Source organism: Euleptes europaea, chromosome 4 (assembly GCF_029931775.1).
Source record: "Euleptes europaea isolate rEulEur1 chromosome 4, rEulEur1.hap1, whole genome shotgun sequence".
Taxonomy (NCBI): domain Eukaryota; kingdom Metazoa; phylum Chordata; class Lepidosauria; order Squamata; family Sphaerodactylidae; genus Euleptes; species Euleptes europaea.
The window spans coordinates 48,780,971-48,799,896 of NC_079315.1; the positions used below are offsets into that span (position 1 = coordinate 48,780,971).

The 18,926-nt window shown below is 42.2% G+C and overlaps 1 protein-coding gene across 2 annotated transcripts in view; it reads left to right on the plus strand.

The window, feature by feature from the left end:
- ENTREP1 (endosomal transmembrane epsin interactor 1) overlaps positions 1-18,926 on the plus strand; it is a 72,345-nt gene that overhangs the window by 30,902 nt on the left and 22,517 nt on the right. The gene's annotated exons all lie outside the window — the stretch shown is intronic.

Here is an 18,926-nt window from a genome sequence, read left to right on the forward strand (position 1 = left end):
CCAATTATTGGTGCCTCGAGAGTATAGACAAAGACTATTACAATTTAGTCATGACCATTCCTGGGCAGGCCACCAGGGGGTGAAGAACACATTGGCCCGTTTACAGGGCCGGGTTTTTTGGCCGGCCATTTCCCGGGAGGTTAAGCAGTTCTGTCGAACTTGCCCACGATGTCAGAAGTGGGATAGCCGACCTCCCCCCCGGGCACCCCTTCACCCCTCAACCATTATCCATGAACCATTTGAGCGTATTGCTTTGGACTTTGTGGGGCCCCTTCCTCGTACCCCCAGGGGATTTCGATACCTGCTAGTCATTATTGATTATGCCACGCGGTATCCCGAAGCCATACCTTTGCGCACCCTCCAGGCTCCGGGCTTGTGCCGCGCCTTAGTGCATCTGTTTTCCCATGTGGGTCTGCCACGGGAGATAGTGACCGACAGGGGTTCCTCCTTCACGGCCGCCATCACCCGGGCGTTATGCAAAGAGTTAGGCATCCGGCAGATATTTGCCGCCATTGCCCATCCCCAAACAGACGGGTTGGTCGAAAGACTGAATCAAACCATCAAAAACATGCTTCGCAAGCTAGCCGCCGATCGGCCCCATCAGTGGGATTTGTTCCTCGATCCCGTGTTGTTCGCCATCCGCGAGACGCCCCAGGCTTCCACAGGGTATGCCCCCTTTGAGTTGTTATACGGAAGGAAACCTAGAGGTATTCTGCAGGTTGTAGAGGGCCAGATGACTGGTCCAGAAGTAGGGGGTTCTACGGGACAGGAGGCCACCGAATATGTACGACAGCTGCGGGAACGGTTAGAAGTGGCCCGTACAACAGCCACCCAGAACGTGGCCCGGGCCCAGCTGAAGCAGAAGGACCAATACGACAAAGGCACCCGCGAAAGACACCTGCAGGCTGGATCCCAGGCGCTCGTTCGAGGGAGGGTGTTCGGGCCAGGAGAAAAAGAATTGTGGAAAGGCCCGTATGAGGTTACGAAGGTCTTAGGCCCGTGTTCGTATGAAGTTAGATGCGGTCCGCGGTCCCGCCAACTAAAAAGGTTACATGTGAATGATCTGAAGGAGTGGGTCCGCCCTGAAGGCCACACGGGGGAGTGTCATCTCGGGGAGGAACCACTGGACCTCGCGGAAGGAGAAGTACCATGGGAAGTGACAGAGCCCCGCTCCGAGGGTCCAAAATTGGGAACAACTCTCACCGATTGCCAACGGCAACAACTGCAAGAGGTGGTGGCCCAACTCCCGCCGGTGTTTTCTACAACGCCGGGACGCATCTCAGGTATCTGTCACGCTATTCGGACCCCTCCGGGGAAAGTTGCTCGAGCCCACTGGTGCCCGGTGCCCCGGAAAAGGTGGGACGAGGTCGAACGAGAAGTGGAAAAGATGCTGAGAATGGGAGTTATTGAACCTTCTAATAGTGCTTGGCGAAGTCCCATAGTCCTCGTGCCAAAGCCGGATGGCAGCATCCGTTTCTGTGTCGACTATCGAGCCGTCAACCAGTTAGCCGAGTTTGACGCTTATCCCATGCCTAGGGCTGACATCTTGATAGACCAGTTGGGGGCGGCTACGTACTTATCTGCCCTAGACCTAACAAAAGGTTACTGGCAGATTCCCATGCGGCCGGCAGATAAGGAGAAGACCGCCTTCGCCACCGCGTCAGGACTTTACCAGTTTACCGTGATGCCGTTCGGCCTTCATGGGGCGGCAGCCACGTTCCAAAGAATGGTTGATCAAGTCCTGTCTCAATGCCAAGGGTTTACGGTCGCCTACATAGATGACATCGTCATCTTTAGCCCTGACTGGGAGACTCATCTCCGCCATCTGGCCGAAGTATGCCGGGCCCTCTACAACGCCGGCCTCAGGGCCAACCCCACGAAAAGCCATCTGGGGTTTCGCGAGATCAAGTATCTAGGGTATATCGTGGGGCAGGGGACACTGCGACCCATACCAGATAAAGTGACGACCTTAGAGCAAACCCCACTCCCCCGGACCAAACGACAACTGAGGAGGTTCTTGGGGTTAGTCGGCTACTACAGCAAATTTATACCCCACTTCGCCACGAAAGCGGCACCTTTGACCGACTGCCTCAAAAAGGGTTGCCCGAATCAATTACAATGGCCTCCGCCGGCGAGAGTGGCCTTTCACGAACTACGGACAACATTGTCCCACGACCCCGTACTACAGAATCCCGACTTTGACAAGCCCTTCATTGTCCATACGGATGCGTCGGCCACCGGAGTGGGAGCTGTTCTATTACAGGAGTTCGGAGGAAGCGAACACCCCATATTATTCCTCAGTCGTAAACTACTCCCTGCAGAACGGAACTATGCCACGGTTGAGAAGGAAGCCCTGGCCGTCAAGTGGGCCATTGGGGCCCTACAGTACTATTTGGTCAACAACCCCTTCACCCTTGTGACGGACCATGCCCCTTTGTTATGGATGGAACGGATGAAGGACCACAACGCCCGTGTCCTCCGCTGGTATCTTTCCTTGCTCCCTTTTTCCTTCACAGTGCGGCATACGCCGGGTCCGCTCCATGTTCCGGCTGACTATATGTCCAGGGTGTTCGAGGACGACCCACCTGTCCAGCGAGCGTTAAGGGAGGGGGTGTGTCCCGCGACGGGCCATTCCCTGGCCCATCGGGGCCGATTTCCGACCCCCCCGGGTCTCCCCGGGGGGGTCCCCCACCTCGGGGGGGCGGGAAAAGACAGGGACAGGGGAGACGGTTCCCCAGCAGGCAGCCCACCCCCGTCCAGGGACTCACCTCCGTCTTCCTCCCTAGAGCCCCGACGGAGCGGCACGGAGGCGGGACCGCCCAGGAGCAGCGGGGACGACCGCTCAGGAGCAGCCGCGGTCGCAGCCGGCCTGACTCGCGCCGCCGCCTCCCAGCCCGCACATCAGCTGGGCTTCGGCCGGGCTCGGGCGGGGCCGGGGAAAGCACGGGGGCGGCGAGCTCAGGCTTCTCCCGCGGGCGGGGCTCACTGGCCCTATTTGGAGCTTCCGGGGGCGGGGCTGGAGACGGGCAGGGGGAGGGGCCTCTCTGGCCTGGAGGAGATATAAGGCCAGAGAGGCACCTTGGCCGGGGAGGAGTTGCAGCCAGAGGTGAGAGAGGTGAGCTGACTCTGGACACCCTGGCTGCGTCCGAGGGGGAAAGCGGTTCTGATTCTCCCTCGGACTGGTCTGAGGCCGAGGAGGTTCCTCAGGGCCCCTTCTCCTCCAGAACAGAGACTCCCAGGGCAGCGGCTGAGCAGGGGAGGCGCGACAAATACTAATTAAGTAATTGCTCATTAAGATAATAGTATTAACTGTTAAGGCTTGCACAAGAGCTTCCATAGGAACAAGAGAAACAAAATAAATGTTTCACTAGGTTTGAAGATGATGGTGTAATTTCTGAGAAAATAGAATTTAATATCTTCTCTGTGGTGAATTACATCTTTTAGGTATTTTGTTTAACTTTTTGTTCAGGCTGGACGTTGTCTGCATTGATAGCTCTAGATGTATGAACATTTTTTTTGGTTCTTTTTCTTATTAATTCTAATAACTGATCATCCTACATACACTGATCAGGGAACATTATTGGTTTGATACAGTCTTTTCTAATAAGTTGCAACTGTTGTCCTCTTCTTGGGAAAGCTGCCTTAAGTAATTGTGTTGTTTGAAGGCCCGTAGTGTAAATATGAGAGCCAGCATTGTGTAGTGGTTAAGAGCAGCAGACTCTAATCTGGAGAACTGGTTCGATTACCCACTCCTCCACATGAAGCCTGCTGGGTGACCTTGGGCAAGTCACAGTTCTCTCAGAACTCTCTCAGCCCACACAAAGGCAGGCAACGGCAAACCACCTCTGAATGTCTCTTGCCTTTAAAAACCCTACGGGGTCGCCATAGGTCAGCTGCAACTTGGCGGCACACACACACTGTGTAAATACAGTTCGGCATATATTGAAGTTGCCTGTGCATTTTAGAATTCAAATGGTTGAATCCTAGGCTTCTGAGATCTTTAGGGTTGGCCGTGTTTAGTACTTGGATAGGAGACCACTAAGAAGACGGGTTGCTAGGCAGCGCAAGGCAATGGCAAACCACCTCTGCTCCTTAAAAACCCCATGAGGGGTTTCCATAAGTGGGTTGTGACTTGACGGTACTTATTATTATTATAATATATAAAATATTTATTTCAATTAAATGAAATGCATCAACACATATATACATAAATACACAGACAGGGAAGAGAGTTAATAAGAGTTAGTGAGGGTGAAGCGGGTCATGCTGTTCAGATGACAGGCTCTTAGAATGTATCACTTACTGAGAAGTGAAGTTATCTTATTCAGCCAGTCATCGAGTAAGCAGGACTCAACAACTTTACGTACTTTTAAAAAGCAAGTCTTTTTATTGATATACTTCTAGTAAAATATGTGTAAACGCAATTATCAGGTCTTTAACAGTTCTATAAAAACTCTTGTCAAAGTACAATGTATGTATTTACAATGTATGAAGTAAAAGCAAGCAAGTCTTACATACTATTCAGTTTCAAAATCCAACTTCTAAAATATAACGGTCAAATTATTCTGATTCCGTTCAAAGTATCTAATTCATAAAGTCTAGAGTAATGAATTTAAGCCATACATACCAATCAGCCTTTTCTTTAAAGCCTTTGGAAGGTTCTGATTCTCTGGGCTTACTGTGGCTGTATTTATACTGTTTCAGACTCATTAAGAGTGTTGATTTTACCATCAGGAGGGATATCTTCCTCCCCACTTTCAGATAACATAAGCAGTGCAATAATGTACAGTTGCAGCTGTTCAGGTTATTAGCTTCTCCCCATGATCAAATATGGGCTTCCTTTCCTTTCAATCTATTTTGCTTAAAGTATAAACAATCATTTCTGAGCTCCATGGTCACTCCATATACTCAATTTTCATACCATTCTCATCTTCAGTACAATACGCATTAAATGAGACTATTTAGAAATCTACAATACAATATATAACTATATAAATCATAAAACACAATTATTGCTCACATTGTAACATGTAACCATCTGGTCAGCAGGAAACATAGCCTTCAGCAAGGTTATAGAAAGCAAGAAGTTTACTGCACTTATAGCCTTGAGGTCTTTGAGTAGACCTTCTCAAGGTTTGAGGATAGCAGGACTTTTCTGCTCTTGAGATATGAGCAGCTGACAGCTGGCAGCTGAATCAGGAAGGGTAATTTCAGATACACCTTTCTGGCAGATAGTGAAGAATGACTCTGTTCTTCTCCCTTCAAGGACAAGACCAGATTAAGTTAGTTAGCTCTTGAAAGAATTCAGACCTTGAGAGAATTCAGTCAGCCTGTTCTAAGGACATTTGTATTTTGCAAGCTGTTGCCAGGCTTTTCATTACACAAACCTCTGCAGTTTGTATGTTGTGTTCAAGCTCTACATGGAATTAATTCTGCACATGTACACAAAATACCATAATTATGTCAGAGACCGTGACAAGGGAATGCCAAATAAAACAAAAAGTTCAACAAAATAACAAATCTAGGGCAAAGTCTCATTGAAATATCACAGCAGTCATTTTCAGTGTTGTTGCACCTAGAGATGTAAAATTTCTGGAAATTTTGAAGCCATGGGGGGGGAATTTCCTAGGTTTTTTGGGGTGTGTGTGGAAAAAACATATTGGGGGGGAGAGAAATGGAAATATCTGCAATACTTACAGTCCTAAGGTAATGTTATTGCTTTAATAATATAAAATACATCATTTATAACTTACTTAGCATATAAAATTGACATATTTATCTCTAATGTGTTTTTATTATTGTTATATTATTTTGTCTAAAAACTTATGTGATATATAGACTTTTTTGAATAAATTAATGAATAAATGACATATTTATGGAATTTAAAAGTTATAAATGCCTTAGTTTTGTACAAGCAAAATTGCAAATGTACCCAATACTTGACAGAAAACTTCAAGCTGATGCATCCTGAGCTGTCTTAGCCCATGTAACTTAATTTTTGCTATCTGGTTGGAGAGGGCAAAGTTCTCAGCAAAACTTCTCAGAGTTTTCCCCTGAAGCTTTGGTGCAGTTTCTGCCCTACCTGTTGATTTTTCTCTCTCTCCTGCAAGGCAGGGTGATAAGTTGCTTTTTACCCAGTCTGTGGGTAAATGTGACACAGTGTTTAAGGGAAAGGTACAAAAAACCTGTGTCAGGTCAAAACGACAACAGAAGACATACAACTATAGAGAAGCAATGAAAGCCCTGCATTCTTTCCTCAAGAAGATTAGGTATTCTTCTAGGTGCAGAAATGCATCCTGGATTTAAGAGCTGTATATGTCTAAAGCATACCCACCTTGTCTTCAAAAAAATTTCACTCATTCGAAAGGAGAAAATATTTCATAGCTTTTTTTCAGTACTCCCCAAATTTTCCAGTTTTTCTGTTGGAAAAATGAGGGGGCGGGGGGGATTCCCTCTGAATTTTTCTGTTTTTCTCCCTAGGCTTTTACATCTCTAGTTGCATCACATTAATTAGTATGCTTACAAGGAATATTGTTGAAGCTATAAAATAATGAGCCAATTGGGGTATATTTAGGGTTGCCAGCTCAGGGTTGGGAAGTACCTGGAGATTTTTGGGGCAGAGCCTGAGGAGGGTGGGGTTTGGGGAGGCGAGGGACTTCTGCAGGGCATAATACTATGAAGTCCACCTTCCAAAGCGGCCATTTTTTTCCAGGTGAACTGATCTCTATTGGCTGGAGATCAGTTGTAATCCCAGGAGATCTCCAGCTAGTATCTGGAGTTTGGAAACCATAGGTATATTATATACCAAAATGAAGGTGAGTAGTTGTGCTGCCAAATGTATAACTGCAGTAGAACTCTATCTTTGCCAAGTGTGTTGCTGGATAAAGGCATGACCAACAAATACACCAGACATGGCAAAAACATGGTTTTGGATTATAAACACATTAAAACAACCCCCTCCCAAACATTAAAACATACATCTTTAAAACAAGTTTAAAATAATTCAAAAGCCTAGTTAAAATACATATAAAACATTGGTTAAGAAGAAGGGATCATTGACGGAATACCAAATGAAACAGAAGAGTCTTCACTCACTGGTGATCAGAAGGGAACAGACAAATCTCTCTGGGGAGGGAGTTCCAGAGCTCTGATGCCATGACTGAGAAGGCCCTCTCCCGGGTTGTCACCTGTCTAATCTCAGAAACCAGAAGCAGGACCTCCGAAGACTACCGTAATTGTCGGGCAGGTTCATTATGTCAGAATGGTGGAGTTCTTGATGGACTTCATAAATGATGCAGGGTATAATAACTGGACATCAAAACTTGAAGCATTTATTGCCTTGCTCACTATCATGGCTTAAAATCTACAATCAAGGTTCCGAAGCTTGAGTTCTTATAGCAATGCTCCTGGCAAAGATAGAGTTCCAATGTGATGATATGTTTGGTGAAGCGGGTCGTGCTGTTCAGATGACAGGCTCTTAGAATGTTTCCCTTACTGAGAAGTGAAGGTATCTTATTCAGCCAGTCATTGATTAAGCAGGACTCAACAACTTTACTTACTTTTAAAAAGCAAGTCTTTTTATTGATATACTTCTAGTAAAATATATGTAAATGCAGATTATCAAGTCTTTAACACTTCTATAAAAACTCTTGTCAAAATACAATGTATGTATTACAATGTATGCAGTAAAAGCAAGCAAGTCTTACATACTATTCAGTTTCAAAATCCAACTTCTAAAATATAAGTCAAATTATTCTGATTCAGTTCAAAGTATCTAATTTACAAAGTCTAGAGTAAAGTATTTAAGCCATACATACCAGTCAGCCTTTTCTGAGAGCCTTTTGGAAGGTTCTCATTCTCTAGCTGTACTGTGGCTGTATTTATACTGTTTCAAACTCATTAAGAGTGAAGAGAAATCTTTTATCCCCACTTTCAAACAACATTTTTATCCATCAAGAGGATTACCTTTTATTCCCTCTATCAGATATCATGAGCAGTGCAGTAATGCCATAGTTACAACTGCTCAGCTCCCCATGACCATATATGGGCTTCCTTTCCTTTCAGTCTATTTTGCTTAAAGTATAAACACTCATTTCTGAGTTTCATGATCACATTATATACTTAATTTTTATACCATTCTCTTCATTAGGACAATACGCATTAAATGAGACTACTTAGAAATCTGTAGCACAATGTTTAACTATATAACTCATAAAACACAATTATTGCTTACATTGTCACTTTGTGACCATCTGTTAGTAACACATAGCCTTGAGCAAGGTTACAGAAGGCAAGAAAGCATATTATTCATATCTTTGATAGGACTGCAGGAATCTTTAATGCCTTTAAGTTATAAAAAGCACAGTTTAAGCTATTAATGCACTCACAGTTCATTAAGATATCTTCAGTAGACGAGAAGGGCGAAATTGTTCTGTCTTTGAGAGCTGACAGCTGAGTCAGAAAAGGTGATTTTAGTTACATCTTTCTAACAGATAATGAAAGGGTTTCTGCTCCTCTCCCTTCAAGGACAAGACCAGAGTAAGTTAGTTAGTTAGCGCTTGAAAGAGCTGACCTTGAGAGAATTCTGTCAGCCTGTTCTAAGGACATTTGCATTACACAGGCTTTTCATTACACAAACCTCTGCAGCTTGTGGCTCAGTTTGCATGATGTGTTCAAGCTCTACAGGGAATTAATTCTGCACATGTACACAAAATACCATAATTATGTGACACTCTCTCCTTGTACATTTGCAGTATTCATTCCCGCAAAATATTTAACATGTTACAGAAATTCAAAAACATAACTTTGTTACATTTATTAAGCTGTAGAGTCTTTCAATTTTCTTGAGTTTTTCATTCAGCAATTGTCCATTTGTTCATTAGCAAATAGTCCTTAAGCAAATCTTCTTCTTCTTCTTCTTCTTCTTCTTCTTCTTCTTCTTCTTCTTCTTCTTCTTCTTCTTCTTCTTCTTTTTAAAATCAAAGTTCAAGACATCATGTTGATGTTAGTAGGATGATTCTTCTTCTTTATTGTTGCAAATATCTTTGTTGCTTTGGCACAAACTCTTTAGATGTCATAATTTCATTAGAAGTCACATCTCAATGGTTGAGTTGACTATATTATCGTCCTCAATGTTCTCTGTGTTCAGGAATACATGAACCTGAAAAAAACTCTTAAAACTAATAAATTCATTAGTGTATCTAAGAATAAGTATACCAGAAACCATGCTTGGTTGATCTCTATGTCATATATTTCATTTAACATAAAACACTTTTATTCATTACGTTCCTAGTTTTTTTTAAGAGCTTTGTTAGCTTCAAACAATATATCATTTATTGCTTCATGGAACCAAAAAATATTTATCAGAATATTAACATTACAACGTTCTTACCAGATGTTCCACACTTACCACTCTCCAATTGTAAATATGTATTGTCTTAAAGACAATTCTTTTTACGCTTTAGCAGTAATTAATGATACCCATTTAGTGTAAGTGTCTTCTTTTTCATCTGGATAGGTGTCATTTGAAGTCATCTGGGTAGTTGCTTGTAGTTTCTTTCTCATTGTTATCATCAGGAAAGTTTTCATAATATCGATCTGCCTTGCATCTGGTAGGTATTGATTCGCAATGAACTCTTCTGTGGGCCATCCGCGAACATTCTCCATAAACCAGGTAGCAATGCTTAAACATTTTTATGTAACCAAAGTCTCAGTGTCCCGTCATATGGCACATAATAATTCAAAGATAACATCTTGAAGCTATTCACTTTGTAGGTAACCATTTGTTGAGCAATCCGTTCCGCAGTCGAGCAATCCATCATATTTCATACTTGAGATAGTCCATGTACCCTCTCCTTGCTCGAATTAGGATAAGGATAAAGTCCTCAAGCATTATATGCAATATATTGTGCTCGATAAAGCGTTAAGGCATCTGCCTCAAAATCATGAGTTGCATCTGGTGCATTATATCATCCCATTGCACCCAGAAGATTGCTCCAAAAATCAATATAAGGATTATGCATGCGAATAACAGCCAAAAACACAGCCATCCTATTCTGGAACAAAGTCGGCAGGCTCTCCGCATCCAGTTAGGAATCTGCAGTAAAAAAGCAGAAACAGATGCAGAAGTACTCAAGTCATCAGTAGAAGTACTATCACTGCTGTCATTCATAATGACAACGTTGTCATCTGGTGGTGGTTCAGGAACCTCAGTCTGTTCCTGTGGTTGATATGGCTGCTGTTCTTCCAGCTGCTGATCCATCATGTGCTGATTCATCAGATCCATCTGTATGTCCTCTGTGGAGACCATTCTGATGACTAGTTATCTTGATATTATCTACAGACAATTTTCTTTCCAGGCCTTTGTCGTCTAAAATTGTAATAGTTCTGGGATTCAAAACTGTATGTATCGGAGTAGGCTTCCTCCAACGAGGTTGTAGCTGCGACGGCCTATTTATCTTTTCCTGGATTAGTAGTCCTGGATAAAGAGACAAAGCATCTGGAACAAAAGCATCATGAGCTAATGATAAGCGTAATTCTTGAATTAAAGCCAACTGTTCATCTCTAGATACCGTAGTATCAGTAGAGGTGAAAGGAGATAAGGGCGGAACACCATATAACAATTCATAAGGTGATTTCACACTTGACGAACTTGTATATGAATTCAAACCAAACATTACAACAGGAATCAACTTAGCCCATCGCTTCGGTCTACCAAGCAGGAGCTTTGTCAAGACACGTTTCCCCTCTGCATTTTTTTGCTCCACTTTCCCACTACTTTGGGGGTGATAAACGCTACTGTATTCCAAAGTAATGCCCAAAGCTGTGGCCCAGCTCCTAAACTGGCCAGATATAAAAACAGGACCCTGATCAGAGTGCAGAATCTTCGGAACCGATGTAGAAACGAAGGCAGTGAGAGCCTTGATTGTTGCTTCAACTGTTTGTGACCTGGTGGGATATAACCAAGTGAACCCAGTGCAACTATCAACCAATACCAAAATATTTATCATACCATCTGAAGGAGATAATGGTCCAATATAATCCATGAACACCTTCTCAAAGGGTGCGCTCGGACGTTGCTGCTTAATGAAAGGAACTTGAACAGTGTTAGTGCAGTTCACAACTTGACATGCTATACATTGTCTTAAAACAGATACAACATCTTTTTTCATATTTGGCCACCAATATTTTTCCTTCAAACGTGTTAAGGTGGCATCTCTGCCCCCATGAAGTCTCCCCATTCCAGCATGTGCTGTTTGAACAAGTTTCGGACGTTTAACAAGTGGAGGTAAGATATATTTACCACCAGATTTACATACAATTACATCACCTTGTTCATTCCTGATGTAAGTATATGTTTTTGGGTATCCAAGTGGGTTAGGTCTGGATGCATCTAGACAATGAATTAGATCTGAATCAGTTATTGGCTTGGTATGTATGGTAGTATGTATTGAATGGCTTGCTTGTTGAGCTAACTTGTCAGCTATCGTGTTTCCCTGTGTATGTAGGGAGGATCCCATTGGTCTGTGCCCCAGCTCATGTATCACTTGGATATCAGGGCGGTTTTTTGCAATGTGTGCAATTGTTTTCCACTTACCCATGTGGAGTAGTGGTTGTTTCTTATTGTTCATGAATCCATTTGAGATCCATGTGTCTAGGTCCTCATAGAAACATCTGGCTAGATAATTACTGTGACAATGAGTATTGGACCTTTCATCTGTGTAGCCTCCTTGAAGGCAAATTCCATTGCAGAAATTTCAGCATATTGTGCAGAATGATCACCAAGTGGGTACTTCCATTGGCGGTCTATGATAAACTGTGAGTCCTAGTTAAAATGTCCTTGGACAATTCCGAAGCCGGATGCATTCCGTTTCTTCTGGATAGGACTGTTAATGGCAGATCCATCTGTGTAAAAAACAGCTGTATATTCATTTAAATGAAGCTGTGGGAGAAAAAATGTAGTAGAATCTTCAGTTTCTACTTCTGGTAAATCATCAAGATATGGTAAGGTATCATCACAGTGAAACTCAAACCTTGTATCTTCAAAGTAGGACAGCCAAGTTAGCCATCTACCAGAAAGTGCTTTCCTTTCTGTTTGCGGCATCTTTTGTAGACGCTGTGGCGAATGTAGCGGTGAATACACACATATTTGTTGATCTTGTGATAAGTCAAGTGCCTGTAATAAAGCTTTATGCATTGTTGTGAGAAGTTTTTCAATTGGAGTAAACTTTCTCTGTGGAAGAAAAAAAACAAATTTCCATACATAATAGGTGTAGTAGAAAAAGCATTATGATATCTTATATATCCTGCTGTAGGAGAGGTAAAAAACTTCACATCCAAAGCTTTATTTGAATCTGTAGCCTCTAAATACTTAGAGTCATTTATTTTCCTGATTAAATCATTAAGTATAGCTTGATCTTCTTGTGTCCAAGGAACACTATATTTTTCTGATTTTGAAATCAGTCCATAGAGAGGTTTGATGCTTTCAGCAAAATCTGGAACAAAATTCCTTGCAAAATTTAACAAGCCTAAAATGCTTTGCAATTGCTTCAAAGTCTTTGGTGGTTGAAGAGATATAATTTTATCCTTGAACCTTTGAATCAGGCCTCTTGCTGAGTTTGTCACTTCAAATCCTAAAAAAGTAACATCAGATTTTGCAATATCAGATTTCTTCAGAGAAATTGCATATTCTCTAGCAAGTAGCTTTTGTATGATTTCCTCTAAGGCTTGTAGGTGTTCCTCTTCATTGGAATGAGAAAAATAAATATCATCAACATAAACAAAAACATTAGGAACTTCACGTAAAGTTTCAATGACATCCCCTGTAAATAAGGTAGGTGAGTTTAAAAATCCTTGTGGAAGGCGTGTAAAGGCATACTGTTTACCTTCCCAAGTGAAAGTCGTGATCCAATAACATTCTGGAGAAATTGGACACGCCCAGAATCCATTGCTTAAGTCCAAAGTAGTCTTAAACTTCTTTCCAATTAAGTTGTGTAGTATTCCAGTTGAGTGGCAGTTCTGTGCTGCAACTACAGGTGTAACTTTGTTTACTTCTCTGTAGTCAATAACCATTCGCCATCTTCCATCAGGTTTAGGCACTGGATAGACTGGTGAATTCATTGGACTGTTTCTTGGAATTAAAACTCCTTGAGTTAATAAATCATTAATAACAACTTGAATGTCAGGTCTAGCATTGTGATTAATATAATATTGTTTTTGAGCTTTAGGCATTTTCGTACCTGTAGCAATATGAAATTGTACATCTTTCACATGACCTGTTTGATTTTCCCATGTTTGAAAAACTTCACTATATTGATGAAAAAGACGTTTCAATTGTAAGCATCCTTTTTCAGACAATTGAGATTCTTGAATCAATCTTTCTTGATATTGTTCAGATGGTAACTTAACAGTCAAATTTATACTTGAATCCATTCTCCAAGGAACATCTTTAATGGAAACTATAGCTTGTGTTCCATCATAAAAAATCACTTCAGTTTGTATATTTCTTCCATCTAAAGTTAAAGACAAGAAATATAAATCATATTCCTTACCCCCATTAATGGTGGTTACCAAGGTCACTGCCACTGGTATCTCTTCTTGTGTCATCCAGCTGATGGGCAGACATGTTATTGTTGCCTGCGTGTCTGGGACCACACTCATGTGATGTTTGTTGTATTGGACAAGTATTTCCATGTTGTACTTGTTGAACTCTGTGCTTTTGTGGTGTCTGTGATTGCCTCACAGTAATCTGCCTCTCTTCAGCAGATTGAATAGATGGTTCCCCTCGTCTATAGGGATTTGGAGTTCTTCTCTCTGGATTTCCATACCAATCAGGTCGCTTAACATTATATCTCAGACCATATCCTCTTGGTGCTTCTTGACTGTCTGGTAAGCTTCTCTCATTCCCATTGTCAGCATTCCAGTTTTTATTAGTCTGGGGTCTGGAAAAGGAAGATTGAGTTTGTTCAACAAATTTCTGACCTGGTTGTTGTGGACCTTTTTCCTCTATGGCAGGTGTCCTCTGTTGGAAAATCCAGAACTGTTGTTTCAAATTATTTCCATTCCTTTTAGCTCCTCCTTTGTTTGGAGTCTCTGGATGTCGAGCTGCTTCTCGATGCGCTGGTTTAGAGAATCTAAACCCAGATTCTCGTAGACAGTAGTTACTATCTGTGCAAACTGTAATCTTCTGATATTGTCATTTGGAATAATAGACAAAGCAGTTTGAATTGAAGCAAGTACAGCAAGTCCTGTACTACTTGGTTTCAGAATACCCCACACTAAAGTAAAGTCTTCTTTTAACTTCATCCCTATATCAAAAGCAGTTATCAAACCTTCCGTTTTCACCAGGTCTGTTAGCGTTCTGGAAAGTTCTACTACCGGAACTACTCCACGTGCTTTTTTGTAGAGATGTCCGATGACCTGAGGCCAGGTTCCAGCCTCCTCTGCTCTCAAAGACAATGAAGGGTGATTAGCAATTAAAGCATTCACAACTCTTGCTCTTAATTCAGAAGTATTTATAGCCATTGTCCCATCTAGGGCTCTTGTCTTCTTTGAAAGCCATACTGCTTCTTTCTTTATATCAGTTGGAGTGTCTCCAACTACTCCACGAAGCTAACTCACTGGTATGGTTACTATACCATGAGGTGCTATTGGTGCTTGTGCTCCCAAGCCCAATACTCTTTGTGGAATGATTCTAGCAGTTACTCTGCTTAGAAATGTCAATTCAGCTCTCCTTTGAGCTGCTGGTAATACATCTATTTCATTTGCAATAATGGGTAAAAATCCTGCTGCAAATGCATGTTCAGGTTGCCAGTCTGTATGGAAAGGCCCATGTAGACCTTGAGAAGGGAAAAACTGTTCTGCCTTTGAGAGCTAACAGCTGAGTCAGAAAAGGTGATTTTAGTTACATCTTTCTAACAGATAATGAAAGGTGCTCTGCTCCTCTCCCTTCAAGGACAAGACCAGAGTAAGTTAGTTAGTTAGCTCTTGAAAGAGCTGACCTTGAGAGAATTCTGTCAGCCTGATCTAAGGACATTTGCATTACACAGGCTTTTCATTACACAAACCTCTGCAGCTTGTGGCTCAGTTTGCATGATGTGTTCAAGCTCTACAGGGAATTAATTCTGCACATGTACACAAAATACCATAATTATGTCAGAGACCATGACATTGGTAGCATACCTCCTCAGTTTCATGTTGATAAATAGCATGTGTGTGTGTGTGTGTGTTAAGTGCCATCAAGTCGCTTCCGACTCATTGCGACCCTATGAATTAAAGTCCTCCAAAATGTCCTATCTTTGACAGCCTTGCTCAGATCTTGCAAATGTGGCATCCTTTATTAAGTCAATCCATCTCTTGTTGGGTCTTCCTCTTTTCCTGCTGCCCTCAACTTTTCCTAGCATGACTGTCTTTTCCAGTGACTCTTGTCAGCTCATGACGTGACCAAAATACAATAGCCTCAGTTTAGTCATTTTAGCTTCTAGGGTCAGTTCAGGCTTGATTTGATCTAAAACCCACTGATTTGTTTTGTTTTTTGGCAGTCCACGGTATCTGTAACACTCTCCTCCAACACCACATTTCAAAGGAATCTATTTTCTTCCTATCAGCTTTCTTCACTGTCCAGCTTTCACACCCATACACAGTTATAGGGAATACGATGGCATGAATTAATCCAGTCTTGGTGGCCAGTGACACATCCTTACTCTTCAAAATCTTTTCTAGCTCCTTCATGGCTGCCCTTCCCAGTCTCAATCTCCTTCTGATTTCTTGGCTGCAGTCTCCCTTTTGGTTGATGATGGAGCCAAGGAATAGAAAGTCTTGAACAATTTCAATTTCCTCATTGTCAACCTTATAGTTTTGTAATTCTCCTTTAGTCATTACTTTTGTTTTCTTGATGTTCAGCTGTAGTCCTGCTTTGGCACTTTCTCTTTTAACTTTCAGCAGTAGTTTTCAAATCTTCACTATTTTCTGCCAATAATGTAGTGTCATCAGCATATCTCAAATTATTAATGTTCCGCCCTCCAATTTTCACTCCACCTTCATCTAAATCTAATCCAGCTTTTCTAATTATATGTTCTGCATATAGATTGAAGAGATAGGGAGATAAAATACATCCTTGTCTGACACCTTTGCCAATTGGAAACCATTCCATTTCTCCATATTCTGTTCTAACTGTGGCCTCTTGTCCAGAGTACAAGTTGCGCATCAAAACGATCAGATGTAGTGGCACACCCATTTCCTTTAAAACCAGCCATAGCTTTTCATGATCCACACAGTCAAAAGCTTTGCTGTAATCTATGAAACACAAGCTGATTTTCTTCTGAAATTCTCTCGTATGCTCCAGTAACCAGCGTATATTTGCAATATGATCCCTAGTGCTTCTTCCTTTTCTGAAACCAGCTTGAACATCAGGCATTTCTCGTTCCAGAAATAGCATATTCTACTTCATTCATTACTTTCAAAGGTGGGAACAGTTTTCCCTCAAGTAGCCTGATCCATGCTGCACAGTGATATGTAACATTACCTTGAAGATAATTTCTGAGAGTGGCATCCTCTCACATCTTCTTTGTTACACAGTGTACAATTGTTGTGGCATAGATGCTTATTTTTCAAATACTGATCCCATAGCAAATAAAAAAATGAACTATTAGCCTACTATACTGTGCTGCATAACTTGATTACTATGCAGCCACCTTTATTTTTGTATGTGCATTTTTCTTTTGTCCTTCCACCTGAGACAATACATTATTGGAGAATATCTGATCACAGTCCTTTAGGCAGCAGCAGATATGGTCTCTCAAAGAGAAAGTGGAAATTGCTTGTTCTAATGGAAAGTAACTTGATTATCTAGCGTGAAAGGCTAATCAAGTGATGTCTGCCCCTGTTCTCACACTTAGTCTGACTGATATTCCATGAGTCATTGCTACAGGAACTTCCATCATCAAACTAGAAATCAAGAACAAAACCAAATGAACATTCATTGAAAGAATGAACAGGAAATCTCATCTTTTGTTCTTTTCCCTAGCATCATATTTAACTTTATTTATCAAGTCGGTACATCCCAGGAGCCCCGTGGCGCAGAGGGGTAAGCTGCAGTACTGCAGTCCAAAGCTCTGCTCACGACCTGAGTTCGATCCCGACAGAAGTTGGTTTCAGGTAGCCGGCTCAAGGTTGACTCAGCCTTCCAAATTAGGAGCAGCAGCGAACACACCAGAAGGCAGAGACAGAATTCAATGAGATCTGAGCACACTGGAAAAGTGGGGCGGATGTGAATAAGATGCAATTCAACAAGGAGAAGTGCTACATCTGGGTAACAAAAATGAGGGACATGCATACTGGATGGGGGATACACTTCTGGGTAGCAGTGTGTGTGAAAAAAGTCTTGGTATACAGGTGGACCGTAAGTTAAATATGAGCAGTCAGTGTGATGCAGCAAGGAAAAATGCTAATGTGATCTTGGGTTGCATCAACAGAGGCATCCAAGTCACAAGATGTCATAGTTCCACTGTACACAGAATTGGTCAGGCCACACCTGGAGTATTGTGTGCAGTTCTGGAGTCCTTACTTCCAGAAGGATGTGGACAGAATCGTGTGGGTGCAGAGGAGAGCGACGAGGATGCTCAGGGGCTTGGAGACCAAGCCCTATGGGGAAAGGCTGAGGGAGTTGGGAATGTTTAGTCTGGAGAAGAGGAGGTTGGAGGGGGACATGATTGCTCTCTTTAAGTATTTGAAGGGCTGTCTCTTAGAGGAGGGCAGGGAGCTGTTCCTGTTGGCAGAAGAGGAGGGTTTCACAATAATGGGTTTAAATTGCAGGTGGAAAGGTACCAGCTGGATATTAGGGAAAAAAATTTGCAGTAAGAGTTGTTCAACAGTGGAATCAGCTACCTAGGGAGGTGATGAGCTCCCCCTCACTGGCAGCCTTTAAGCAGAGGCTAGACAAGCACGTGTCAGGGATGCTCTAGGCTTCTCCTGCATTGAGCAAGGGGTTGGCCTAAATGTCCTGTATGGCCCCTTCCAACTCTATGATTCTATCATGCAGAATACCACAAAACCTTGGACTTGCTGTGTTTTTTCCCAATGTCCACCCTCCTTGGCTATATTTTGGACCAGATTGCAGCCTGTCCAGAGTTTGGTCTGAAATGAATATGGAACAGGTTTCCAAGCAGCTGTGGTGATGCTCTCAGGCTTGTAGACCATAGTAATGCTGTTGCCATGTTTTGGTTCTGGGGACACATTCTTCTGTAGTCTTCAGGCTGTAAATGAAGTACTTCCTAACACCACTCCACGGTATATCCCTTATTGGAGAGGTATGTGGGAATGGAGAAAGTTGGTTCAGAGGCTGTAACAGCAACTATGCATGTGTGGTGTCTCATGGGAAGGTGAAACCAAGGGAACTCAATCTTGTTATTAATCTTAGTTAAACATAGATGATAGGTGAGGAGTAGAAAACAATTTGTTTTTCCTCATGCACTGTGCACTGTCATACTGATGGGCTCTGGCTTCAGAACATTCTAGAGCCCCCTTTGGACTAGAAAACTTCCTTTCACAGCATCTCCTCAGTCTCTACCATTAGAATGCATTTAATTAGGCATAATGTAAGGGGTGTTAATCTATGATTTAATTGCATTTTATATGGTGTTGGCTTCCATTTTCCCACAGGCTGGATATGTATGTAATCCATTAAATATCCACTTGAAAACCAAGAAGTAAGCTTAAAAGATATTAAACAGCATTTATCCACAGTATCTCATAGGAAACCATGACTTTGACCATCATTTACCTTAGTGTTTGTTATGTTCAATGGTAATGAGGGAAGAGAATGTTAAATGTAGGAAATGTGAAATGCTAGGGTAATTGCATGCAATCAAAACTGACATTTATGAGAAACAGTGGGCCCATAACGGTTTGCAGTTTCACTAAAGAAACCC